The sequence below is a fragment of the Triturus cristatus genome, chromosome 6, assembly GCF_964204655.1.
Source record: "Triturus cristatus chromosome 6, aTriCri1.1, whole genome shotgun sequence".
Lineage (NCBI taxonomy): Eukaryota > Metazoa > Chordata > Amphibia > Caudata > Salamandridae > Triturus > Triturus cristatus.
The window spans coordinates 1,219,856,222-1,219,883,941 of NC_140589.1; positions in this window are offsets into that span (position 1 = coordinate 1,219,856,222).

Consider the following 27,720-nt stretch of genomic DNA (forward strand, 5'->3'; position numbering starts at 1 on the left):
CAAATCTCCTGCAAAGTACTTCACTCAAGCCTTTGCTTTACAATCTAGGTCGCAAACCCCTGGAAGACGTAGCTAGATATCGCCCAATAGCATTTTGGAGCAGACTGTTGACCACCCCTGACTTAGTACACTATGCAGCCGCTCTTAGGGACGTTTTGGAGACTGATAATGCACACATGATAGGCTGGCTTCAAAAGGTTAAGAGCATGTTGATTACTATGGGTTTGAGGCATTTATGGGAGGATCCCATGGGTCAATGGTCCCACACAAAAAGAGAAATGAAAAAGCAATATTGGTCTATGATTATGACTGATAATCTAAGATCCACTGGAAGCAGATCATTGACGGGAGATTTTTGGAATTCAAACCTACTCCTTCGTATGAGACATTTTGGGATTTTATAGCCAAGCCTTCAGATAGAAGATTATATTTTCAATTTGGGATGGGCACCCTCCTGTTAAAATCTTTTACATTTAAATAGTTCAATAGTGACAGTAGTAAATGCCAGATGTGTGTAGACCAAATGGAAACATACTTTCATGTTCTCTTTGTTTTCCCAGCCTATGAGGCCCACGAAAAAAATGGTTGAAGCCGACTTGTAAAACCGTGGGCATCAGATGTAGCAATACTGCATTGAGAATGCTGCACACAAACCCATCGGTGCAGTATGCAACCTCTGTTGCTAAATTCTTGGGTCGGATTTGGGTGGTACGCTCTAAGATGTAAACCTCACTAGTGGCTATTTCTGAAAGTTGTTATCTAAGCATGCATGACCCAGATTAGCCAACCGAGCCAAGAAGTGAACCAATTATTTCTGTATATCAAACAATGATGTTTATAATAATGACTTTAAGCTATTTTTATGGAGTTTATTAATTAAATGTTTTTATGACATGTATTGTCAAAATAAAGCTTGATTTGATATAGCACTTTAAATGCCAATTTTCGCTTCAAGCAATAAGGGGAAGTATCCCATAGGTATAAATTAGTCCTTGTGCCAGAATGTCAATAAAGTAGTACCAGGATTGTCAGTTTAGACACCTGTGATTTTTACCTTTACGCCATTGGATGTTGCGTAATTCTACGCTGATTTAATGCCCTGTACCAAGCCCCTGGCCTTCTATTTTGATAATTCTTGTACTATATTATCATCTGCACTTTTTGAGGCCCAAAATGTGCACTTCAAAATTCAACTAGGTACGCTGCCATCATGTTCTTAATTTCGCTGAATTATGTATATTTTGACTTTGGATATTATGATAATAAATTACTTATTAATGTATATATGTTTCGATCTCTAGTGAAATCCATTTTGACATTATTAGGATGTTTTTATGTTTTTATGTATGTGTACTTTTATGATCTTGGAGATTGAAATAAAGTTCTTATGAGGATGATTAAAAGGCCCTTTCTCTTAAAGAAACTGACACGTCAAGAACATCAGTTGAGTTTCCATTCAATTTTTATATAATGTCAAGCAAAGACTGAAACAAGAGACTCCAGGAAGACGAAGGCCAAGGACTGACATATGGAATGTCAGGACTGAATTCAAAGTTCGTGGATGCAAGCCTTTTTTCCAAAATGCGCACCTACAGAGGCAGGAAGCTGTCCATGCACTTCACAAAGGGAAGTAGCTGCCTGTACAGTGTCTGCATGACCACTGAGCATAATACCTGCCAAATAGAATATGTTGCAGACCAAAAAGTAGTTAAGAATCAGTCCATAGACTACCCAAACATGCACAGTGTTCTGGAAATTGGGAGTAGGTCTCCATTGTATAGGAAAGCCTTTCAAATAAGCATGTACTTGTCATATAATCTGAACAGGGCCAATTTATCTTTTGAATTACTTGGATTAAAATTATCATTAAAAAATGAGTATCAAAAAATGAAAATCTCGTTCACCTTTAATAAGTAGCAATTGGATATTAGGACTGACTGAGGTTATATCAAGGAACAGACAAATAGCAGTCAAGCCATACGCTCTCCGCTAGCCCACACCAAGGAGAATGGACTAGCAAGGACTCATAGGAAGTGAAACAATAAAAAAATACATCAAAGGTAAGCCAGGTTTCCTATAAAAGAATAAAACCAAATTGCTTGAATAGTGAGACCCTATTCTCATTTGGCAATTTCAAAGAGAGCCCAACAAAATCCACGAAAGAAATTTGTATCAGCCAAATCCTTAAGAATAGCTAATTGGAACATTAACTACCTCATTAGTATCTAAAGGGTACTTTAAACTGTTGGTATCACTAGGGCCCAGGAGCAATCAGAACAAATCAGAACCATACTACTGATCAAGAAGGCAATCATTTTCTTAAAAAGAGTGACTTATAAAAGTAACCCCGTTTTGCAAGCTTGAATCCTTTCAGGGCCTAAATCACAAGGATTCAGCCTAGCAAATACATTCTGTAGCGTGAAATGGTTCCTGAAGTTAATAACCATGCGAGTTGAGTTTGGGGAAAGGACCAATTTCCCAAGTATCCCTTATCATGATGATTTCATTATAGAGTGAGAGCCTGCATCTTGTTTTAGAATATAATAAATAACGTACCTGGTTTTTAAGTTGGTCTTGGCTTTCGCTTATGTTCGAAGTCAAAGGGAGATTTTTAATTGAAATCAATACAAATGGGGTACGATCAAGTAGAAGGTGTAAAGGTTTCCATCTTGACATACATCAGAGGATATATGTCAAGGTAAAGATGAAGGCAAGAGAGCTAATGGTTTAGGGATCACACCTCGAGATAACATTCTAAGTGAGCGATCAGATTGTATACCAAAAAGGCATTTTCTAAAACAGATATTCTATCTAAAAGATTTTTAAACTATGGTTCAACAAGTGATTGTATTTTTCCAAGTAAACCATTGAGTTTTAATTACATCAAAGAGTTCCACGTCTTCAAATTTAATTGCGCTGGGGCCCTTTTACAGGAGACATCTGATTTTGAAGGACCTATCTTCTTTTGAAGAGGAGAGATAATTTGACCAGGGTCAGTAGCAACATTGTTTGCTTCATGTGCCTCAACTTCAGTAGTCCAAATTTTGTCATTAACACAGGCATTAGAATTCCCTGAAGCAGGCATACTCCCTAGAGGATTACATGACACTGGTGACTCACAAGCATTGGTGCTCATGGACACATATAAGCACCTTTCAGACTGAGAAATGTCTATGTTAATAGCCCCCACGGCTCATGCCAAGTAAATTTCAATGGTAGAGACAAACAAACAGCCTTTACATGATCCAATGTTCCCAACAGCCTTCCTTTTACCCATGATTCAAACCGTAATTATAGGGCAGACAATTAAAGAGGAGTGGCACGCCCTGCCTATTCTAGTCACTAATGGGTCTGCCTATGGACTGGACCTTGCCCAGGTGAGTCCTATGGATTGGGGATGTAGAATGTGCTTAATAGCACTCAGTCACTTGGGAAAATTCTCTTCCTGCCACCAGTGCTCCCCGGGAGGCATAGTCTCCCCTTTTCCTGGCCTCTGACACAGACAGGCAGCAGCCTCCCTTGCATTGAGGATGTAGAGCTCGCTAAATATCCCTCAGCCACCTGGGAAGATCCTCCTGCTGCCACCAGGGCACTCTGGTAGATATAGCTCTCCCTTCCCTGGCCTCCAATTCAAATAGACTATCCAGTGTTCCGCAGAGCATTCTGGGTCCATCCTTTGGCTGTACGAGAAGGTTCTGAGTGAAGGTAATGAACTCGGCCTTCAACAAGGCCCTTTAATGAGTGGGAAAGGTGTTCAACACAGAGTCCGATCGAAGAGTTCACTGGGCACGCCTTTAGCACTTTAAACTGGCACTGAACACCCCTTACCCGAGAGCCCTCTGTGCTTTTAAGACTGAAATCAAGAGAATTACACTGAACAAACCGATAGTTTTGTCGCTTTGTACAGCAGAATGAACCAGTGGAAGTTTGATTTTTGTGTTTCTTCTTTTGATCTGACTAAAGAGAAACCATGGTGTCAAGTACTTCATACGGTTGGAGGGTGAAAGGTACTTTCCATAGCTATACGAATGATTGACTTATTAGTGAGTGTTAACTCGTCTCTCAACCATGCCTCAACCAAAACTAAATCTGACCCGTCCTATTTAGATGAGCAATGCAGATTTAACATGAAGATTTTACATAAAGATGGTTCAGAGGGAAACTTTCCTGAAGAATATCTTTTTCAGGTTACTTCAGGAGGAGAATTCTGAAGTTATGGAAGCTACAGTTTGTAACATTTGTTCATATTTACCTGTATCCACCACAGCTGGTGTGATGTATCATTACTTAGTATTGACGTACCCCCTGAGATGTAACATATTCATGAATGTCTATTCCATAAGCACTTGGAATGTTACGTTTCTAATTAAATCTGTCTATAGATAATATATTTATAAGTTTTGAATTCTCGAGCAGAAGCAAAATCTGTGAAACATGTGCTTCATTATATGAGACCTTTCACACAAACTAAGGGGCAGATGTATGACGCTTGCATTTAGCGAGTCGCAAATTGCGTCAAATTGCAACTCGCAATTTGCCACTCGCTAAATGTATTGTACAACGGTGTCTCAGACACTGTTTGCGATTCCCATTTGGGTCGCAAACTGCATGCCTCATCAATATTCACGAAGCAAGCACAATTTGCGACCCCATTGGGAATGGCCAGTACTCACAGGGATGGTGGCCTGCTGGGGTCAGCAGACCACCATGTCTGTGACTGCTTTTTCAATAAGTGTTTGATTGGTTCTGATGCTCCGTCCATCACCACCCCCTTTTGTACCGCTTTGTTCGCCATAAGTTGGCAGGGTATGCTCAGACGTGAGTCCCTTGCTCACTTTGCCACTGGATTCAAGCAAGCCTGGCTGAAGACGGCTGAAATGCCAGAAACCGGTCCTAGGAAGCTTTTGTCCGGTCCAGGGAAGGCTTGGCTTGGCAGTTCGGGCTGGACTGTTCCCATGAGGCACAGGGTCAGACTGATTTGCATATGGCCATCTCTGAACTGGGGTGGCAGAGTGGGCTAAAGAACGGTGATGGATTAAACCCAGATCTGTTGACTGGGTGTGAGTGTTTGATTGGTTCTGATGCTCCGTCCATCACCACCCCCTTTTGTACCGCTTTGTTCGCCATAAGTTGGCAGGGTATGCTCAGACGTGAGTCCCTTGCTCACTTTGCCACTGGATTCAAGCAAGCCTGGCTGAAGACGGCTGAAATGCCAGAAACCGGTCCTAGGAAGCTTGTGTCCGGTCCAGGGAAGGCTTGGCTTGGCAGTTCGGGCTGGACTGTTCCCATGAGGCACAGGGTCAGACTGATTTGCATATGGCCATCTCTGAACTGGGGTGGCAGAGTGGGCTAAAGAACGGTGATGGATTAAACCCAGATCTGTTGACTGGGTGTGAGTGTTTGATTGGTTCTGATGCTCCGTCCATCACCACCCCCTTTTGTACTGCTTTTTCAATAAAGCAGTTTTTTAAAATTAAAATGCAGCCTGTTTTCCTAAAAAAAGGAAAACGGGATGAATTTAAAAAAGAAAAATTTAAGCTTTCATTTTCATTTTTTAAAGGCAGGCAGTGGTCTTAAAAAATATTTTCTCATCCATTCACAAAGGGGAAGGGGTCCCATGGGTGCCCTTCCCGTTTGCGAGTGGCTTACCACCCTTTTGAAAAGGGTGGTAAACAGCGAGTGTTTTGCAACCGTAAATACGGTCGCAAAACAATCAAACATAGGTGTGAGACTCGCTACTAGGAAGGGATGCCCTTGGCACGCCACTTCTTAATAGCGAGTCGCAAACCATATTTTGCAAGTCGCTAAACTGGCCATGAAGGTGGACCCCGCCTGCTGATCGTACCATACGTCGCAGCGGAGTGCAGACGGGTGTCTCCCCGCATGTTCTGTGGCTGGTCTGACGCGGTCTCGGGATCCTACCCCGGGGGCGCCTTCTCAGTCTTTTTCTACCTCCTGACGCAGCCCCGGGAGGCCACCCCGGGCGCGGGACACTACAGGGCTGACCTATTTTGCAGTCACAAAGGGGCCAAATTTCTATTTGCAACTGCAAAAACCAGTCGTACATCTGCCCCCAAGTCTACTAACCTGCTAAATTCTAAGGCTTCTTATAAATTGAGCAGAGATGAGAAGGCTTTTATAGAAGAAATAAATAAGAGGAGTTTGAATGTTAAAAAGGGAGTAAAGACAGAAGAAATGAGTAGTTGAAAAACGGAAGAGAAAACAATAAAAGATGTGGGAGCCTATCCTAAACTCAGTTTAGATTTGAAGATGAAAGGGAACATTCCTATTGTGAGGGAGAAATAATAAACCCAGAATTGGTGAGACAGAGTGGTTGTGAATAGGCATACAAGCCTACGGGAGATAACTAATTGACAGAAAAAGAACCAATTATTAAAGTAGTTTACTATGTGTGTGGGAATAATGCTTGAATGCTGATTTTCAACTTCCACCAAACCAGAATGTCAGCTGGTATTTAGCTTTAGTGTTTCCTAAAGTGTATCATATAGATGACATAGATACTTAGGGAATAGTGACTCATAGAAGAGCTAAAAGTAGTGCTTCACAAGTAGTAGGTGATATTTTTGGCACTATGATTCCTTCTGTAGGTGTACTTTTCAATGATTTGAAGATTAGAAAGATGTCTACCTTGATCAGTAGTCTTGCTCCTAAAACTGATGGTGCTTTAACCACTATAAATACTGAACTCATAGCTGTACGCACAATGCAGGGGTGTATCGCAGGACCCTGCAGCCCCTGCAGCTCGGGGGGGGGGGCGGGGGCAGCCATATACTTGGGCCTCAACTATTTAAGGGGGCCCTTTTGAGTCAAAGATCAATTAATGTCTGTGAGATTTGGGAAACTCATGGCTCCCCCCCTCACATTCTGCAGGAGGCACCAACATTTTTCGTTACACCACTGGAACAATGGACACGTAAAACAGCCTTGCTCTAGTTATACTGCTCATGAAAGAGGGCAGAGTCTGCCTCATGCTGTGTGTCCAGCAGTACTGCAAGTACTATTTGTGCATTATTCACGTTTAGATTGACCAACATTTATGTAGGCCTGCATTTTAAAATGCTTCATGTCTGGTTGCCATCTTGTTTCATATCATGTGTGTATTTCTTCATTCCGAGGAGAAGCAAAATTCATTGTTAGCAAATGTGATGTGTCCTTGTTTTCTTTCTCATGTGAAATGTTTTTCTTTTACACGATAACAGGAGAATGTCCTAATCAGTTGCTAATATGCACCTGCAGAGTACAGCTTGCCCCTATGTATCTCGTCATGTTATGTTTTGTGTATTTGTAAAGCTTACTATCAACCACTAGGGTGTCCTGGTGCTGAATGCTTCAGTCCTTATGTTGCAGTCTGTAAGTTTGAAGGTCGCTTAGAGAAGCTTCATTATGTAGTATCATGAGAAAAGAATGAGTTTGGGTTATCTCTGCATGCCTTAACCTGATTGGTTTGTTATAGCAGAACCATGTATAAGTGTATCAAATGTTAGAATTATGTGTTTTAAGGTAGTACAATGCAGACAAGAATCTCAGAACTGTTCCCTCGACTCAGCAGAGTAGGGTGCTCTCTTTATGGGAAAGCAGATTTATTTAACTTTTTCCTTTGAGAAAATGCCCTATTTAGCTGCCTTTTTGCTTATTTGATTTGGATTGATTTAAGCTTCATAACTACTGCATTCATGTATTATTGATTGACCACTGATTTTGATGACTTTGAATTGTAAGCAATTAACATTTTAATAACCCTTTATGGTTTGAAACTGAACCACTCTCCTTTTCCTTGCGAAGCTGAAAGTGCTTCACCTTATTTAAATGTATTGATTTGATCATTAACCTCAGATGCAGATTTTAATTTGTTGGATAGACCTTTATGGGCCTGAATTTGCATGAAGAAAAGAGCTACAACAGAAGTCTAAATAGTCCACAATAATACACCCTAGCTAGTAATTAAACTGAGATCTCAAAGGAGGTCATTTAATGGGGATTTATCATCAACATGTATTCTGGGAATCCTTCTAGGAGAACTTCAGATGTTTTAAAGAAGCTGTATGAGGAAAACCAGTAGTGCATTTAGACTCACTCTGAAGACAGAAAGTAAAGATAGCATACTGCAAAACAACAAGATAAGGATACAGAAAGAGAACTACATCAAATACTGCTACAACAGGAGACAAAGATGACCCTAATCATGAAATGAATTTATAATTTAAAAGCAGAAGCAGTAGTTAACATTTACCGTGAAAGAAGAGAATCCCTTCAGGATATGTAAAGCTGAAAATCAGAGTTGGCATTTGCTGGCTAGTTAGACAAGCCACCAGCTTTGTGAGGGTTTTTTTTTTTTTTTTTTTTGAAACCGTTTATTACAAATCTCAAGAATATACAGGTATGGGCCTACAACCTTCCGGCCGGCCGCTAGGATGACAGGAGCATACGACATACGTTCATAAAACACTTGGTGTTGCAGAGGAGCATATTCAGGAGGTATCAATGCCGTGGGCCATATCAGTCAGACCCCACAATACGGTTTCATTTTATACAAACAACAAGAAAAAACCACACCCACAAGGCAACCCGCAATCGACAGTAGCAGCACGTGCTCCCCGAATGGGGGACCCCAAGTAGCCACAGGAGTCTAAAGAGGGGAAGGGGAACAGAGCAAGGACTGGGGGAACCCTGTGCCCGGGGCTGGGGGAAGGAGTCAGCTAAGGGGACGGGGCTGGTGAGGCAGCAGGCAGCAGTGGTGGCGCGCAGATACCCCCACGATAGGCGTTCCAGGGGCCCCATACTTTCACCCATGTCCCAGGCTTACCCCTCACCACATACACCACCTTTTCTCGAAACATGCACCAGTCGATGTGTTCTTTCCAGGCCGACACCGCCGGGGGCTTCTGGGATCCCCACAGTTGAGCAATATCACGCTTAGCTACCATATATCCCAGAGTCACCCACCACATCTGCGGAGCCGAGTAGTCAGTTGGTTCCCACACATTCAACAGGCACCTCCTCGCTTCAGGCAGCAGCGCGACACGCGTAACCACTCGCAGGACCTCGTGCACACCACGCCAAAATCGCTCCACCTTCGGACATTCCCACAAAATATGCAGAAAGGTCGCCAAGGCACCACACCCACGCTTACACAGCCCATCCTCAGCATAGCCCATACGCAGAAGCCTTGGCCCCGTCATGTAGACCCGGTGGAGTATCTTAAGCTGGACGAAGCGAAGGCGAGCCGGTATGGCCACCTCCTTCGGAGAGGCCACCGCGGAGGTCCAGTCCTCGTCGTCCAACTCCAGCCCATCGGCAACCCAAGCCTCTCGGAGGCCAGTTAGCAAGCCCGAGCGGTCATTGATCAGCTTTTTGTAAATAAGGGAGATCGTGCTGTCTGGGACATGGCCATCTAGCACTCTGTCCTCCAGGGGGGAAGACTCCGGGATGGAGGCAACGTCTGGGAAGACGGAGCCCAGTGCATGACGGACCTGCAGGTACCGAAAGTATTCACTGTCCTGCAGCTGAAACTCCGTCTGCAGCATCTCGAATGTTTTAAATCCCCCCCTCGTCCAGAGATCCCCGACTTTACTAATGCCGATCATGTCCCACTTCTCGAAGCCCTTCGAGGTCCACAGGGAGCCCAACCTCTCAGATGCGTACAGCGGTGACGCCCGGGTCAAACGGTCCTTCCACCCCATAGCTGCATTAGCCGCGTGCCAATACTCGCACCATGACACGCGTAGGTCCCGTCAGGCGAGCGTCGGGCGCGCCAGAATAGAGCGCTCGATTGTAGTCGCCACCGGGCAGTAGCATCTTGTCCATTTCAAATGCCGGGTTCAAGGCGGGCCCGTAGAGGCCATGGTTGAGTGCAGCTAACTGGGAGGCCCAGTAATACCGTTTAATATCCGGGAGGGCAATCCCCCCATCGTACCATGGGAGCGTCAACTTTGCCAGGGCAATACGCGGCCTCCCGTCCCAGAACAGGCGGCGCTGTAGACTCTCCACCTCACGGAAGTAGCGCGCTGGGACTAAGTCCATAGTGTTCTGGAGAGCGTACAGGAAGCGTGGCAACGACATCATTTTAAACAGCGCCGCCCGGCCGAGCGGCGAAAGCGGCAGGCGCCGCCAGCGCGCGACGTCCTCCTTCAAGCGCTGGAGGGGGGGAAGCAAGTTCCGCTCGTAGCGGGCCTCCGGGTCCAGGGTAATGTAGACACCTAGGTACCTAAACCCCTGAGCGGCAATCTGGATCGGACAGCCCCGCGGGAGGACGGGAGCCTCCCCGGAGAGCACATACACACATGATTTAGCCCAGTTGATGACAAGGCCTGAGTTGCGGCCAAATGAACGTAAAACATCAACCAGGACTATTAGTGATTTACGTGGGGAGGCTAGGTACAAAAGGATGTCGTCAGCGTATAGGGACACGCGGTCCTCGTACTCGGGGGTCCAACGGAGACCACGGATGGAAGGCTCCCACCGCAGCCACTCCGCCAGGGGCTCCAAGGCGAGCGCAAACAGGAGCGGCGACAAAGGGCAGCCCTGCCGCGTGCCCCGGCCCAGCTCGAATGGGGCCGATACTCTTCCGTTTACCACCACCTGCGCCAATGGGCCCGAGTACAACAATTTGACCCAACTGATGAAACCCGGGCCAAATCCAAACTTCGCCAGCATCGCCCAAATGTATGGCCACTCAAGCGTGTCAAACGCCATGGTGGCGTCTAAGGACGCCAGTATGGCCGGCTCCCGCACGAATGGAACACGTGCGAGCACCCCGTGCAAGCGCCGCAGATTAAGGGCCGTGTTGCGATGGGGAATAAAGCCGGACTGGTCTTGATGGACCAGATCGCCCACCACGCCGACCAGCCGATTGGCCAGCACCTTGGCAAGAATTTTGGGCTCCGCATTTAAGAGCGAGATAGGCCGATAGGATGTAACCCGGTCCCGAGGTCTCCCTTCCTTGTGGATCACCACGATTGTAGCCAGACGCTGGTCCAGCGGGAGGGAGCCCAGCGAGTGGGCCGCCAGGAACATCGCGCGAAGGTGGGGTGCCAATGCATCCGGTCGCAACTTATACAACTCGATAGGGATGCCATTCGGGCCCATGGCCTTGCCAGAGGCGACCGAGCGTATGGCGAGGGCAATTTCGTCGGAGGTGGGAGCGGCATCCAACGACACCCTGTCCTCCTCCGAAAGGGAAGGGAGCGCGATATCCCTAAGCAGGGCATGCGAATCCTCCTCTGAGCAGGGAGAAACCGGGGAATACACTTCACGGAAATAATCCGCGAAACAGGAGACAATTTCTTCTGGCTCGGTTACACTCACACCATCCATCCTCTCAATCAGCGGGACCACACGATTCGCTCTCTCCTTTTTATCCAACCACGCGAGCAGTTTACCAGCCTTATCACCCACATCATACAGTCGCCCCTGTTGCTCCCTACTGAGGCCCCTGGCCGCCTCCGTGACGAGGGCCCTGTAGGCCGCCTGCTTAAGCTGTAGGACATGTAGCGCAGCATCTGTCACCCCACCCTCTAGATCCCCCTCCAATTCGACGATTTCGGCCTCCACCCGGGTCACCTCCTCCCGCTCGCGCCTCCGGGCATGGGAAATAAGGGATAGGGCCTCCCCTCTGAGAACTGTCTTGAAGGCTTCCCACAGGGAGATAGCCGAAGGGACGGACCCCACATTCTCATCAAAGTATCGCTGTAAGGATTTAATCAAGTCAGCGCGAATGATGGGGTCGCGCAGGTACCAAGCATTGATTGGAACTACCCTGCCCTCACCCCTCGGGAAGACATCAATGCGTAACAGGAGCGGGGAGTGATCTGAAATACCCCGCGCCAAATGGCGCACCTCTCCTACCCTCCCAACATAGGCCGCCGGGACAAGGACATAATCAAGCCGTGAGAGGCTACCATGGGCCCCCGAGTGGAAAGTGTACTGCAGCTGCGTGGGATGTTTTAAGCGCCAGCAGTCCACCAATCCCAGTGTATCCAAGAGGCCGGACAGCCACGCCTGTGCCCGGGGGAGGTCCCTAGGGGGGTGACGATCCACAGTCCCAGAAACCACCGCATTGAAGTCCCCCCCAACCACCAGAAGCCCCCCCGGAAGGCCAAGGAGGAGGCGCCCCAGGTCTGCAAAAGTGGTCGACTGTAGCCCCGGTGGGACGTATACTGATACAAAGACAACTACTTTGCCCTCCATTCTCCCCACCAAGACAGTGTAGCGTCCCCTATCATCATGGAGCACCTCATCAATTTCCAACGGGAGCGAGTTCTTCACCATGATACCCACACCCCGTGAGCCCGACGTGAAGCCCGAGTGGGCCACTAAACGGTAGCCACGCCGATTCATGGCACAAAAGGAATTACCAATAAGGTGTGTCTCCTGCAGAAAGACTACATCGGGTGAGATTCGTTTCAAATACTGCAGGACCACACCTCGTTTGATCCTATCCCCCAGTCCATTAACGTTCCAAGACAACAAAGTCAAGTCTCTACCCCCCATCACACACAAAAGCCATCATTCGTCCCCCGGAGAGCACCTTAAGATCAATACAAAAAAGGGTTTGCCTTGTGGTAAAAACGTACAACACCCCACCCCAACCCACCCACCCCAACAAAACTCCCCCCTCCCTGCACCCCTGCATGAGCCCAAACAGCCCCCCCAAAGTGCAGTGTGCCTGTCGCCCCATAGATGGTTAAACTAACTAAGCCCCCAGAGGAGGAGGGAGAACCCCCAAGAGACCCCACACGACCTCCACAGGAGGGGAACTTACTCGAACAGACGAACAATCCAAAGTGACATCAATTTTGTCCAGAGCGAGGCCTAATATTAGTCCCTCAGTCCTGGTCCGGCGAGCCCTCTCCCCCAACCGCTCCCCCCCCCACCCCCCCGAGCCCGATCCCCAGACAAAGTAGCCAGCCAGTCCCCAGCCGCTTCGGGACGATCAAAAAAGTGCGTGCGGCCATCCACCTCCACCCGCAGCTTAGCTGGGAAAAGCATCGCATACTTGAGGTTAAGGTCCCGTAGACGACGTTTGACTCCGAGAAAGCTCAGTCTCTGCTTTTGGACCGCTGGAGTGAAATCAGGATAAAAATTGATGTCCATGTTGTCGAGTCTGACCGGTCCCTGTAGTCTGGAGGATTGCAGAATGGCATCTCTGTCCCGAAAGTTGAAAATCCGGGCAATGAGAGGCCTCGGAGGGGCTCCGGTCTTAGGCCTTCCCCCGGGAACCCTGTGGGCCCGTTCCACCGCGAAGAATTTACTCAGCCCCCGGGGCTGGAGATGAGTGAGAATCAAGTCCTCCACGAATAGGTCCGCCGCCACCTCCTCACGTCCCTCAGGCACCCCAATAATGCGGACATTGTTCCTCCGGGCCCGACCCTCGGAATCCTCCAAGCGGCGGTCCATCAGCGCACTCGCCTGGCCAAGCCGGCGCACCTCCTTTTGGAGGGTCGCCACATCTGTCGTGAGGCCCGATGTGGTGTGGGCCAAAGAATCGACCCGATCATTGGTCTTGGATAGATCGGCCCTCACCAAGCCAACATCCACAAGGACCGAGTCTATCTTCTGCGCCAGTGTATCAAAACGCTGGCTCACCGAGGCCTTCATCTCGGCGATAGCACCCATGAAATCCCGCAGGGTCAGATCCGCGGGCAGAGCAGGAGAATCAGTCGGGCCGTCAGGGGACCTACGCGGCACCTCAGGAGATCCCTTCTGGAGGGTGTAGCGGTCCATGCTGTTAGACTGCTGGGCTGCGCCACGTCGGGTCGATTTCACCTTTGCCCGGTCGCCATCTTGCTTTGTGGACATGGTTCCAGTCCCCCGATCGTGCCAATCACGTCGTAAAGGGCAGGCAAACCGGGTCACGGGCTCCGGGGGGGCCACCACAGACCTGCGGGGTGGATCACAGCCAGCGGGCCGGCAGGGTACCCCAACGAGGCCACACCACCTCACCGCGCCCCGCGACCCAACCTCGCCAAGACAGCAAGGAGGGTGCAAAAGCGAAAGTGAAAGTGCAGGGTACGCGAGTCGCCGAGCCCTGTCCGCCGCTGTTGTTCACTTTGTCTCCGGATGACCCCACAGATCCAATCCGGGGTCCGGCGTGGAGAAGGCCGCAAACCTCGATCGATGTGTCCGAGGTCCAATTTGGAAGCGGAAAACGGGTGCCACCTCAGCTCGGGCTCACCAAGACAGTCCCCTCATCCAGGACAGGATATTTTCAGGATATGTGTAGGAGGTCACGGAGGTCCTCGGGAGCCTCGCACCTACGTGGCCATCTTGGTTGCGCGCTAGGCTCCTCCTTTGTGAGGGTTTTGATGATAAAATGAAAAAGAATGGAGTGGAAGATCCTCCTCCTAGAGCTGACATATTCCAAGGGAAGATTAATTCCTGGTGCAAATTCATCTAGTAATATTCCATTGGCAACTAGAGGACCACAAACTATTATGGAAAAGGTGTACTTCAGAATGCACTTAACTAAGTTCTGGATTCAAAGGAAGGGATGAAATGTTCCACACATCTGTGTATCCATGGCCACCCATGCACAGTAGAAAGATGATGGCTAGCAGTAGATCCAGGGGAAAGGGAAATGGTTAGGGGAGACATAATAGCGACAGTAGGTATTTTCACCCTGACTCCTTGCTGTTGGACACTGAAATCTAGTCAGCCGCGGTTCCTACATTAGGGCGGAGGAGTTTCATCCCACTAAATAAAAATGCAGCAGAGATGAAAAAGAAAATGGTAATAAAGTAAATTTATTCCCATTTTATTTTTCACCACTCCGTCCCGAGCCGAGTGTCGGGACGGGACGGGACCATTGCTGCTGAGTGGCAGCAGCAGGTAGGAGTGGTGGCCGGCTTTCTTGCAACGGACAGCCAGCCGCTCCATGCAATCTTGGCACTTCCCTCATGCTGGTTAACAGCATGAGAGCAGTGTCTGGAATGGTTAGGGGAGTTTGCTGGGGCCCTCACTGGATGACAAGAAGAACACCAGGACCGGACCGAGGACGTGCAGCAAGGTAGGTGAATGTTTAATTTTACTTTATTTGATGTAAACTGAATCGCCAACATACATTACATTAGCATTTTAAAGTTAAACTTTTTAACTTTAGAAAGTTAATGTAATGCATGTTGGTGTTAGCCAAGGTCATTTTCCCTGAGTTAGCATGGCATCTTTTCTTGCACCATCACTTTTAGTTAATAACTGCCACGACTGCACCTACTAGATTGTAGTAGATATCTTTAAAACGAGTTTGAATATCCTTAGGCTTGCATAATTTTTTTTATTGGCGTGATGGTGTAGAAAGGCTGCCATACCCATATAAAAAGACTAAATAGATATTTGCCCGATTTCCCTCTGTATTCGTAACCGCTATCCTCCACTTCCTCTCTTCTTTTCTGCTTTTCCCAGGTACACTTATCAAACTCAGAGAGACACAATATTTATAAGTATTTCGGACAAATTAGTCTCCCTATGATCTCTATTGAGGTCGGAAAGCAACGGTCTCCATATCTTGTTAAAGACCTGCTCCACGCCTGGGGTCCATATGCCATATTCTTGTTGCCTAGAAGTCTTACCTACAGGCCACATTTATTGAAAAGATGCCTTGGGCAGCTGACCCAATACTACCCTGTCAGGAATTGACATGACCACTTTCCTACCGCCAAAAATTCTAAGGTTAATTGGCTCAGGAAAGAAGGGGTCTGTATGCCCTTCCCGGAAACAGTAAGTTCTCTGGTCACCCCTTTTTTATACCCGTGGCTAAATGCCTAATGTCATTGTTGCAAGTAGTGGAGTTGTTCTGTCTCAGTGAGCTTGTATTCTGTTTTGACCTCTTCAAAGGATTTACCTTGTTGGTTTTCAAAAAGGTTGCATGAATGTTAATATCCCCCACTTTTCACATACTGCAAAATTCTTCCTGCACAGTCCTGGGCTGAATTCCTTGTGGCAGGAAGACTGCCATGAAAAGGATGTTGCAAAACTGATTTTCATTGTCCTAAAGAAATAGATTTATGGAGGTCTGTATGGTTCAAAATTAAGAAATTGACCAACATTCACTCAACCTTTTCTCCACAAAGGATTTTTTAGGGAGGACTTCATGATCAATAGACTCATGATCACCTTGTAGGAAAACTGGTTGGCTTGCTAATTACTATTGGTTTACAGGTGATTGCATCCAACTTCAAAACAACAGATAATATTTCACTTCAGCTGGGGTGGAAAATCATAACCATAGATTAGACACATATCATCTTCCTTTAACCTCAATAGCAATTAAAAGAGACAAACTATGATCCCCTGTTACTTAAATACAAAGGTTTGTGCTAACTCTTTTAAAGTGGGTCATCCTGGTAATGAGATAAAATGACCCATTTTTGTTATATGGTGTACAACCACCAACATTACAGTGCAATTTTGACTTTTAGTTAATGCCACAATAAAATCCATTGATACAATATGTCAACGTTTGGGTGGAACAGTTAATGGTCTGGAAAGACAGAAAGCTTTATCATGAGAACTCTATCAGAGCAGAAATGGAGCACATTTTAACATATTCTTTAACATCTACAATTAGAGTTGGCCAACAAAATTATTCTAACTACTGCTAATATTTTAGCTATTTCAGGATGCCCAGCAGTGTTCGACTCATGAAGCCAAACCATAGTTTGCCTGTTGTCGTAATTGAACTGATGTAGCATGATTTTTAAAAATGACAAAACACGACACATTTACTAATTGAAGACACGAAAAGCTGAACGTACACTTTGTACATGTTAGACACAATGACACATGTAAATGAGACAAGTGTAGTAGAAGCACTATAAAAGCGTCCTTAAATAAGTTGAAGAAAACATGCATATAAGACAATACTAATACATGTAAACAAGTTGCACTAATAAGACTTTCTTGCGAAAATGTTGTTTATTAATGTTTACTGATGCAATTAAGATAGCCTAGGGTTTTTAATGCTTTCTGTTGAGAATGCACCAACTCGTAAAGTCGGTGAAAAAACGCGTAGAAAAATGATACGATCTTGAAATTTAGCATAGTAATACTAGAGCTTCTACAGTTTATAGAAAATGCAAAATAAAATAGTAATGTGAATTTAGAAATTAAACATATATGTATGTTGAGAAAAATTGTGGTAGTAGGGTATTTCTAACGTTAGCTATTTTCATGCAATAATGATTTGGAAAAATTCTATATATTCTCTATTTTGAATTGATTTAATTGCATTATTATTTGATGTTGGTTTAGAGCTCATTTCATTTCAATTGTGTGGTGCTAACTTAAAGGCCTTTTCGAAATGTTTTTTTTGTTTCTAGTGCTGACCTTTCCCCTGACTTAATACAATAGTTCATTTTCCACTAGTGAAATGTTGCTTTATTTGTCCTGTAAATGTGTACACCACGACATTCCTGAATGTTTCTTCAACGTTCACAGTGAAATATTCCTGTGGGAACAGATTTTCAGCTATTGGTATAGATTATTACTTTGTATCTTTTTTTACCGATATTAGACCTTTGTAGACTCTCAATCTTTTGTTTCTCATGACCAGCATGGGAAACCATCTCACTGTTGCAAGTGTTCTAAGTGACATTGTGTGAATTTGAACATATGATAGTCTTCTGATGGTGGTGTGATGCTACATCACCAGGACGTTGTTAGAAATTTATAAAATAAGAAACCGCAAAGGAGGGGCAACGCAATTCAGATTTTTCCTACTCTAACACCCGGCTGCTATGCTGATCGATTTTTGAGAACTTGCCTCTTACTTTTGGACTGCCTTGCTGATTCTACAATCGGTAGCTAATGCACTGAACCTTTTTGGCCAAACCATTTCCATTTTTCATTCCTTTTATTTCTTTGTTTAGGTTATTGGGCTCGCCCTTAATGGACTTTAAATTTGAACCCTTTCCCCATCTTCAAAGGACCTGATATGTTAGATAATGGACTATTCCTTCCGCCTTATTGGTGGTGGGACTCTGTAACCCTCTAATTGATTATGATAATAATCATCTGAAAAAGCCTGCTTAAATGTTTAACGCTGTTATACAAGCTGTGATATTTTTAACTGAAGTTCTCAAGAAATTGCTCATGGCAAAGAAATGTGAATTCTTATTACAATAACCAAGTTAATCAAATATATCTGTCTGAGTCTATTATTGAGTCCCATTGGTTCTCCCCTTCCAACTGTGCTGTTTATTAATGACTTGGTGTGTTGTAGGGAGAATCAGCGAGCTCTGATAGAACATCAGGTGTTACTTTGTTCTGCATTGCTGTTGCAGAGCTTTTGGTCTGCATAATCCTAACTCGACTTATCTTCTTCAGGATGTTGGCTCTTCCTGATGCTAGCCTTTGTTTCTACAGCATGGGTTTAAGTGTGGTGCACCTAAATCTGATCTCAAATTTGTGAGTTGGCTGTCAATTAATGGTCCTCATTGGACTGCTAAGGTGGTGTTTGGTTATCCTAATTTCCACCCCTCCTATTAGTTTAGAAAGATTAATCAGAGGAACATTGCCTCTGTGATAAATGGAAGTGCTTCAGGTTTTTAGGAAAGGAGAGTAATCGCATAATAAAAAAAATTCCAAGCCTATGCCGCAACAAATCTGGCAGCAGAGCTATGGTTCTACATCGTGAAGTGAGATTTTAGGGTGCCAAAAATAGTTCTTTGCCCAAGTTCAAAGTATCCAATTTTTTTATTTGGCAGAAAGAAGGATTGATGGAGTGCTGATGGAGTATCGCTCTGGATAGCCAAGGTGTAGCAGCAAAGGAGTGTGAGTTTTAATAGGGATGCGCGTTGCTATTGCTTTTGCTTAAGATTGTGATTTTTCTTTTTGAGATGGCTGTGTGTTGTTGAGCGGAGCAAAGTGGTTAGCGTCCACATGGTGTATGATTGTGAGGCTTTGTGCAAATCGGAAGTTGTAAACAGGTCTGTCGTGACCTAGGATCTCGAGATATTTACCTACGGGTTGTCTCAGTGTAGAAGACACTGAGGGGCACATTTACAAAAGAAGTGACGGAGCGTGGCATTAGCCTTGTTGACATAACGCCGCACTAAGCCACTTCTGCAACGCAGGGCTGCACTGTATTTACGGTCAGTCATTTGCCCTTGGCAATGACGGTCAGACACTCATCTGATGGCCATCGTAATGAGGGCCTTAATTTGAGGATTTTAGAGACTTTAAGGAAAAGAATGTACGAAATGAAAGATCCTGTTAGAGCCACTGCAATTGCGGCTTTAAATACCTAGGAACATATTGCTCATCAGAAATATAAGGAGAAATACCAAGAGAGATATAGGAGAACAATGGATCATTATGCAGAAGCTAGATGCGATGCCCAGCAGAAAATGTCAAGAGCAGATGTAATGCACGGAATACAATTGTATCTGGTACTAGAGGTTGATGAAGATTATATGGGCTAGAGAAGAGAGAAAAATAAGCATTTAGAGACACATAAAACTGACTTAGGGAAAGAGGGAGAAGAGAGTGACATCAATGACAAACTTTTGAATGATTTATTTATGACTTGTCCACCACCTTATAATAAGACACAGACTGGAGACTTGATTAATACTAGTCCAGCTGAAAAACGGAATGCTCCTATAATGCCTGAAGAGCCAAAGGAATCTATGCTTATTTCTCCTGTAAGTGGGAGAACAGAAATGTCAGCCCCTATTAATCTGACTGATTCAAGTACTCCAGATGCTTTGACAGCTTCCGTTACTATTGGACCTGTTGTGCCCCTTTATAAGTCTGTTTTGCAGATAAATATGGTTCACATTATGACTGTACCTACTGGAGTAAATACAGTATGTGGAAGTTCTTTTGATCTGACCGCGAGATCACTGCTTGATAAGTCTGTGGTTCCGATCTGAACCAATAATGCTACAGCTATGGATGTTGTTCAAAATCAGACACAATTTGACTCTACACAAAGAATGCTGAATGGGCTTTCACATTTTAATGACCCAAAACCGAGTGGACCTGAATATTTCAGTGGTTATTTCAGCCCCAGATACATCTGTACTAAATGTGCAACATGGAACGAGTGCCATTTGAAATGATGGCCGGTTAAATTTAAATAATACAAGAGAGCAATCAGGGTTTACTCCTCAAGAATTTGACGAGTGGCTTAAAGAATACAGTGCCCCGAATAATCAAAGCTCAGCAATAGTTCTAGTTTCAGCTATGAATTCAGTCCCATTACAAGCTTCAGTTTCTAGTTCAGCACCTACTTCAGATTTGGTTTTAGTTTCAAGTTCAGTCCAAATTTCAGTTCAAGAAAACTGAGCACCCATGGATGTGAGATGATTAAAAGTTGAATTAGAAGAAATGATTCAAGGAGCACTTAGCCCTTTAAGACTAGAGATTTACCAAGAGGAGAAACTATTGTTTCTCTGTAAAAACATTACATAATGAGCGAACTTGACCTAGGAGAGATTTTTTGAATTGGCTCAGAAATTAGGTATAGAATAGACATTTGAAATCCAAAGATTTTGCAGAAATCTTACAGGATAAACATTACTGACAACTACATTGAGTACATGAGAGCGCCAGGAAAAAAATTACAGATAAAAGAACTAATGGTATTAATCAGAAAATGGGGGGAAAGAGAAAAATGGGAAGGCATATGGTCGAAAAAGAAGGAAACAAAGCGAGTTAAAGTGCAGTCACCACGTCACGTTTTGGTGGTAGTGTAGGAGATGTTCAAATGCTCCCTTTGAGATGAGTACCTGAAGGAAGTTGTGTTCATATACCTTGGAGAAGACAAGACATTTTGTCATTTACAAATGATTTCCCTAAACTGAGAGAAAGTCCTGTGGATGTTACAGACAAGTTGAATGATTTGTGTAGATTTCAAAGGGCTTGTGGACTGATTTGAATATTTCATTTGAAATTGTGGTTCCAGGAGATTTGTGGGCCGAAAGTAGGGTCACTCTGGGATGGCCTGAGTCAGAACCAGATTGGGATCCTGGAACAGTAGCACCATCTCCAGTGGTAATGAGGAAAGACCGGCAGGTAATAAATTACCTGAAGACTAAAATTGCCCCTGTCGAGAATGATTGGATGCAGATTGACAGATTGATTCAAGAATGGAAAGAATCAGTACATGCCTTTTACGATTGATTAGTACAGGTGTTCAAACAGAATAGTGGATCAGACACTATTGCAGGCAAGGATGTGGGACATTTTGTTTACAGGTTTGTGTTTGGCTTGAGCCCTGAGATTTCTAACATGGTTCTATTGCATTTACTTTGCTGGCAGAGTAAGTCTGTGGATGAAATTTTGCGTCATGCAACATATTATGCTGAGGAGATTGAGATGAGGCATAAGCAGCTTAAGGAGAAATAAATGATTGTCCAGATAAAGGTGATGCAGAAAGCCAAGAATTAGATGGGTTATGATAACTCAGCACTTGTACAGGGAGGTTATAATGAAGCCCAATGATGCAGGGGGGGAATGGTTTTCAACCGCAGAATTCTCTGTCCCAAGGTAGAGGTTGTGGTAATCCTGTAGATCCTAGAACTGGTGTTGATGTGTCGCTTTTGAAGAAAATGATTTCATGCGTGCAGAATATTTGAACACTGGAAGCGCAAGTGTAGGTCTGTTATAAATAATGCAGGGAATCAGATGCAGAATGTAGAATATGCACAGTCTCAAGGGAATAACATAGGATAGACTCAACAGATGCAAGGACAGAGAAAGCAGAATTCTAATATGTCACAGAAAATGCCCCTTGGCCACAGCAGGATGTTCAGGTACAATCACACAATGCTCATCAGAATCAACAGAGGGATATAAATTCTTCCCAGAATCAGAATGCAGCACAGCAGTATTTGATCCTATTGGATGACCATGACCAGGGCCCGTCAGCATGACAGTGACCCGGGCCCATCAGCATGATGGTGTGTGCTTGGCACAGCCTTAGAGGTAGACCAGACTGATCCCTATGTAGATGGAGAAGTGGATGGGAATCATTTCTCATTCCTTGTCGACACTGGTGCTACCCGCTCTAGTGTAAGAACAGAAGAGGTTCCAAACCTACCCCTCTCGAGAGAAAGTATCCAAGTTGTAGGAGTTATGAATAAAAAGTTGTCTACCCCAATTTCAGAACCAGTTACAGTTAAAATAGAATCCTTTGAGGCTCAGCATCAATTTGTGGTGTGCGGCACAAGTCCAGTTAATCTACTTAGACCTGATCTACTGTGCAAGCTAAACTGTTCAATTTATTGCACCCTCAGAGGAATTGAATTCCACACAAATGATGAGTATGCTCTTTTTAAACCTACGCAACAGAAATCAGACATTGGGATGTATCCTTTCCTGACGAGTGAGGACTTGCCTGATGAATTGAGCGACACTGTGCAACGTGAAGTCTGAAGCTTTACATGTAAAGATATCGGACTAATCAAAGGTGTCGAGCCAGTCCAAATTACAATTAAAACAAATTTCATAGAATTCCACCATACAATTTGTCCCCTGATACTATTGCCAAAATTACTGCTGTGATCGACTCAATGATTGAACAAGTGAACCTGAAAGAGGTAAAGGGAAGTCATTGTAACTCTCGTATTATGGGCATGCATTGGCCGAATGGCAGGTATCAAATTGTGCAGGATCTGCGCAAGGTGGTGCAGGATCGGTGCATTGTTGTTCCATGTTGTCCTGTGGTACCAAATCCAGCTGTGATTTTATTTCAGATTCCGTGTGAGACCGAATGGCTTTCAGTCATTGACTTGTGTCAGGCCTTCTTTCCAATCCCATTGCACTAAGACAGTCTATTTTTATTCGCTTTCCATTTCGGCATGGTGTTAAGTCCCACAGAGGTATCCGGAAAGCCCCATAATCTTAAATCAGATATTCAAAAAATCTTGAGTCTTTGGTAATGCCAAATCATTCAGTGCTAGTCCAGTACATTGACGACCTATTGGTTGTGTCAACTACGAAGGAAGCTTGCAAAATTGATACTATTGCTTTGTTGAACCATCTGGCAGAAAATGGACAGAAAGTTTTCCTGACCAAGATACAGTTTTGCAAAACTGAAAACCTATACTTAGGTCATCACATTGAGAAAAGAGCAAGGAAAATGTCACAGGAAAGAATCTCAGTGATTCTTAACTTGAATCCTCCAGCTGCCTAAAAAGAAGTCTGCATGTTCTTAGGAATGGTGGCCTAATGAAGACAGTAGACTCCAAATTCTTCAGAGGTTGACAGACAAAGACGTGTCTAATCCGGTACCATGGGATGACAATTGCATATCTGCCTTCACGGAGCTGCGAGAATGCCTTTGCAGGGCACCGGCTTTGGGAATGCCTGATTATACCAAGTGCTTTGTGTTATTTTGCAGTGAGAGGGAAGGTTGCGCTCTTTTAGTGTTGCCAAAAATGCATGGAAGCAACCGCACGCCGATTGCCTACTTTTAGGCGACACTTGACCCTATTCTGGCTGCCTTGCCTGGATGTTAGAAATCAGTTGCATCTACATGTGTGAGTCTTGAGCAGTGTCAAAGTATTGCCATGGGTCATCCACTGATCGTATTTGTGCCCCACTCAGTGGAGATGCTGGTGGCTTGTACGCAGACACAGTATCTGACCAATAGTTGTCTGACTAAGTACAAGCAAATCTTGTTGGGTGCAGAGACTGTGACTCTCAAGTGGTATACAATGTTGAACCCATCTACTTTGATGCCATTGCCTGGAAATTAGAATGTGGTTGATGAAGTCGAGCATGATTTCTTGGATGTGACTGAGCTGTGTACGAAGCTGCTTCCTGATATTTCTGACAATCCATTGCCTGATTCTGATCATGTATTGTTTGTTGATGGTTCATGTTTGAGAGACAACAAAGGAAAGCTGAAAGCTGCATATACAGTGTGCACAGTTGGATGTGTTGAGGAAGCATCATGGTTACAAGGTGTTTTTCTGTGCAAGTTGCAGGGCTTATAGCTCTGACACGATCATGTTCTATATCAGAATAGCTCCAAGTTACACTTTACATGGATAGTCAGTTTGGCTTTGGAGTCGAACATGGCTTTGGGCAATTGTGGTCACAGCTGGGGTTCATGACGTCCTATTGTTCTCCCATTAGGAATAGAGAGTGCATGAGGAGCCTTTTGCAGTCCCTACAATTGCCTACCCAAATTGCTGCTGTGGAATGTGTCGCTCATTGGCAAGGTACTGACTATGTAACAGTTCGTAACCGTTATGCTGACGAGATGGCAAGGTATTGTGCCTTGAATGCACACACATTTAATGAAGAAATACTAAAAGACACATTTGCCATCAAATACTAAAAGACACATTTTCCGTCACAGATGTAATATGTTGTTGTCAGCTTTATATACCTGGGAGGAGGTGAGAAAGTTACAGAATGGGGGCACAGAAGCAGAAAGGCAGGGTTGGGTGCAAGCAGGCTGTACCAAAAGGGAAGATGATGTGAGGATTTACATTGACGGAAGACCAGTGTTACCTGACAGCCTGCTGTCACCAATGGTAAGACCCTACCACGGTCCTGCACATGTTGGATGAGATGCAATGATGCACCTTTTCCAACAGGTGTGGTACAATCCTAGATTCAGAGTAACTGCAGAAACGCTATGTCGTAGTTGTGTGGTGTGTCAGCAACAAAACCCAGGAAGCAAAACACAGGTTGTTATGAGTCACATTGGTAAATCTGCAGGTTTCTTCAACCAGATGCAAATGGAATTCATAGAGATGCGCGTTTGCAATGGCCTAAGATATGTTCTGGTTATTGTCTGCATTTTCTCAAAATGTGTTGAAGCCTATCCTACTCATAGGATTGACAGTTTAACTGTGGCAAAATTACTGTTGAGGCAGTTGATCCAGAGGTTCGGATTTCCAGCATCTCTGGAGTCAGACCAAGGAACTCATTTTAATAATGAGGTTCTAAAAAATTATGTGCAGCACTGCAGGTTGAGCAGAAGCTCCATTGCACTTACCGACCAGAGGCTTGCAAAAGTAAGTGCTTCTATGTCTCTGAAATGGCCAGATGCATTGCCTCTTGTGTTGATGAGTTTGAGAAGTACTCCAGACTGGAGGACAGGATTGTCGCGTCATGACGTTATCAAGGGACGTGTGATGAGGCTGCCAGCTGTTCTTGCAAATTCTTTGGTCAACATAAAAGACAATATGAATCTGGATTTTACCATTGGCCTTGCTGATGTGGTACGTTCTGTCTCTCACCAGTTTGGAGAAGCTGCCCTTGCGGTCTAACTGGAGTAGTGCCATGACCTCAGTCCGGGGGACTGGATAGTAGTGAAGAAACATGTACGTAGAACGTGTTTGGAACCTCTTTCTAGGAGGCCCATCCAGGTGATCCTAGTCACCAATACCACTGTGAAGTGCGGCGGTCCCCCGAACTGGGTCCATGCCAGCCACTCTCACAGAGTACCAAGTCCCAATGATGCTACAACAGCACCTGTTACTATTGTGCCGGTGGTAACAGTGGGATCAGGTTAGTCAAGCTTTTGGGAATCAGCAAGCTGCTGGGACAGCACTCGTTTGGCCTGAGGTGGGTCCGGGAGAGTCAACTGTAGGTGCCTAAGGGTCACAGTTAAGAGAGTTGACTACAAGATGTACAGATGCCAGCGAAGGGCCTAGTGCAGTAAGAAAGCGAGTTGTGCCCAGAGACCATTTCCCCACAAGAGGTGAGATTCTGAGAAGCTGTCTGACCGCTGCACGAGTATCAACAATTTTTCCTGAAAGCTCTGAACGATCAGATCAAAGTGAAACAGATGATGAGCAAACAGCTGTGAGGAGGCCAAAAAGAGCAAGGTGCCAAGTCAAAGGTACGCATCTCCTGAATAGACTTATTTGGCTACTAGTGAGTGGGAATGGGAATTCTACAACTATTGTGGTAACAAGAAGCGTCCACCTGAACATCCTTGAAACACACTTTGTTGTTGATTTGAACTTTAATCTGAATGTACCAATCGATGGACTGCCACAGTTTTACCTGAATATACTCATCAATTAATCTGATATGAGACTTTTTCCGTATATGAGAAGATTTCAAGCTTTGACATAATTTTTTAATGCCAAGACTTAGTTGAATTTGCTCAAACCTCTGCTGCTATTTTTCTTTAATTAAATGGTCTGAATGTTGAGTAGCCATGCAATCCAACACTGGAATCTCCTCCAAATGCAAATGAGTATACACTGTGATTCTTTCTATTATTGTTTTAATATTAATTGCAATGCTTACTTTCTTAAATATGTTGTTTAAGAAAACAATGGTTACTAAGTGGTCTATTAGAATGTCGGGTGGATCGCCACTGCCCGCATGGCGGTGGCGATCCGCCCGACATTCTCCTCCGTCCACATGCCATTTCCCCCCACCATATTAGTATGGCGGGGGGGGACCCCGGTGGACGGAAAGTTTGTCCACCGGTTTTCCGCTAGTCACACAGGTGACTGGGCGGAAAAGGGGCCTGATATGGTGGCGGTGTCTGCTAGACACCACCATCCATATTATGATGACAGCGGGAAGCATCCTTTCTGTGGTGGCAATGCAGCCACGGAAAGGCGTGCGGTTTCCTCAGTTGGGGGCCCGTTGCGGGCCCCCAGGATGTTGGGGGGCTGGGGGGGCACATGGGGGTACCTATGGTACCCCCCTGCATTTGCATGGACGACATGGCAGGCACCGCGCGGTGCCTGCCACGTTGTGCATGCAAATGCGCACATGCCTTTTTTGTATTGCGGCGGGTGCTGCTAACAGCACCGCCCGCCGCAATACAAAAAATGCGGGATGCGCCTGCCAGTGTGGCGGGCATTTTCTAATTTCCCATGCGGGACCGCCGCACCCTTAGCGGGCGGTCCCATTTCCTGGGGCGATGGCAGGCGGACAAAGTCCGTCCGCCATCATAATAGACCCCACAATTGTCCACTGTGGTCCAAGCTAGACGCAAGAATTGCGTAAGAAATAAAGCAGTATGTCTCAATCAAAACGGGCATTTAATGCCAGAAGGAGCAAGAAATTATGTTATCAGGCACACATATTTCAATCAAAAACTGACTTGTGTGGTTGTGCATTAAGTAATTATTCCGATAAGGATTCTCCTTGCTGATAATACCGCAGTGATGTAGCTCAATACTTACTGGCCGCCAAGTTAAACATATCATAGAACCGCACCGTTTGGAGGAATACTGAGAGCTCCAATTTCTATAACTAGGCACTGATCCGACTACTCGCCCGGAGTAAGTCTCATTCACGTGGGCCCTCGCCGCACCATGTCAGACGCCCATCGAAGCATCTTATCCCCTTTTCTGATTTATTTCTCCTCACCGCCAGACGCCTTCATTACGTCCACCCCTAATGGTTTCTTCTCTGATATTTTCGGCACCCTCCACCTTTCTAAATTCATCTTACTCACATATGTTCTGTCCTGAAGATGATCTCTAGTCATTGAGATCGAAACACCGTTGACCCCCTACTGCAGGAACTCCTTGCATTTTTTATAAATTATTAATTTGGAGTTTCCCTCGTGTGTTGTCCTCGAGAAATTTTCAAAACTTGTGGCCCGCTCTGGTCCGCTCCTATCCTGAAAGTCTCGGGGTGATTCGTCAAGCGGGGCCGAGAAAAAAGGGGGGTCCCAAAACGTGTTTTCCCCATGCAATTTTCCATAGGGACCTTTAGTCGCAGCTACAGCCCGAACTGCTGAACGGAATTACATCAAATTTGGTAAAA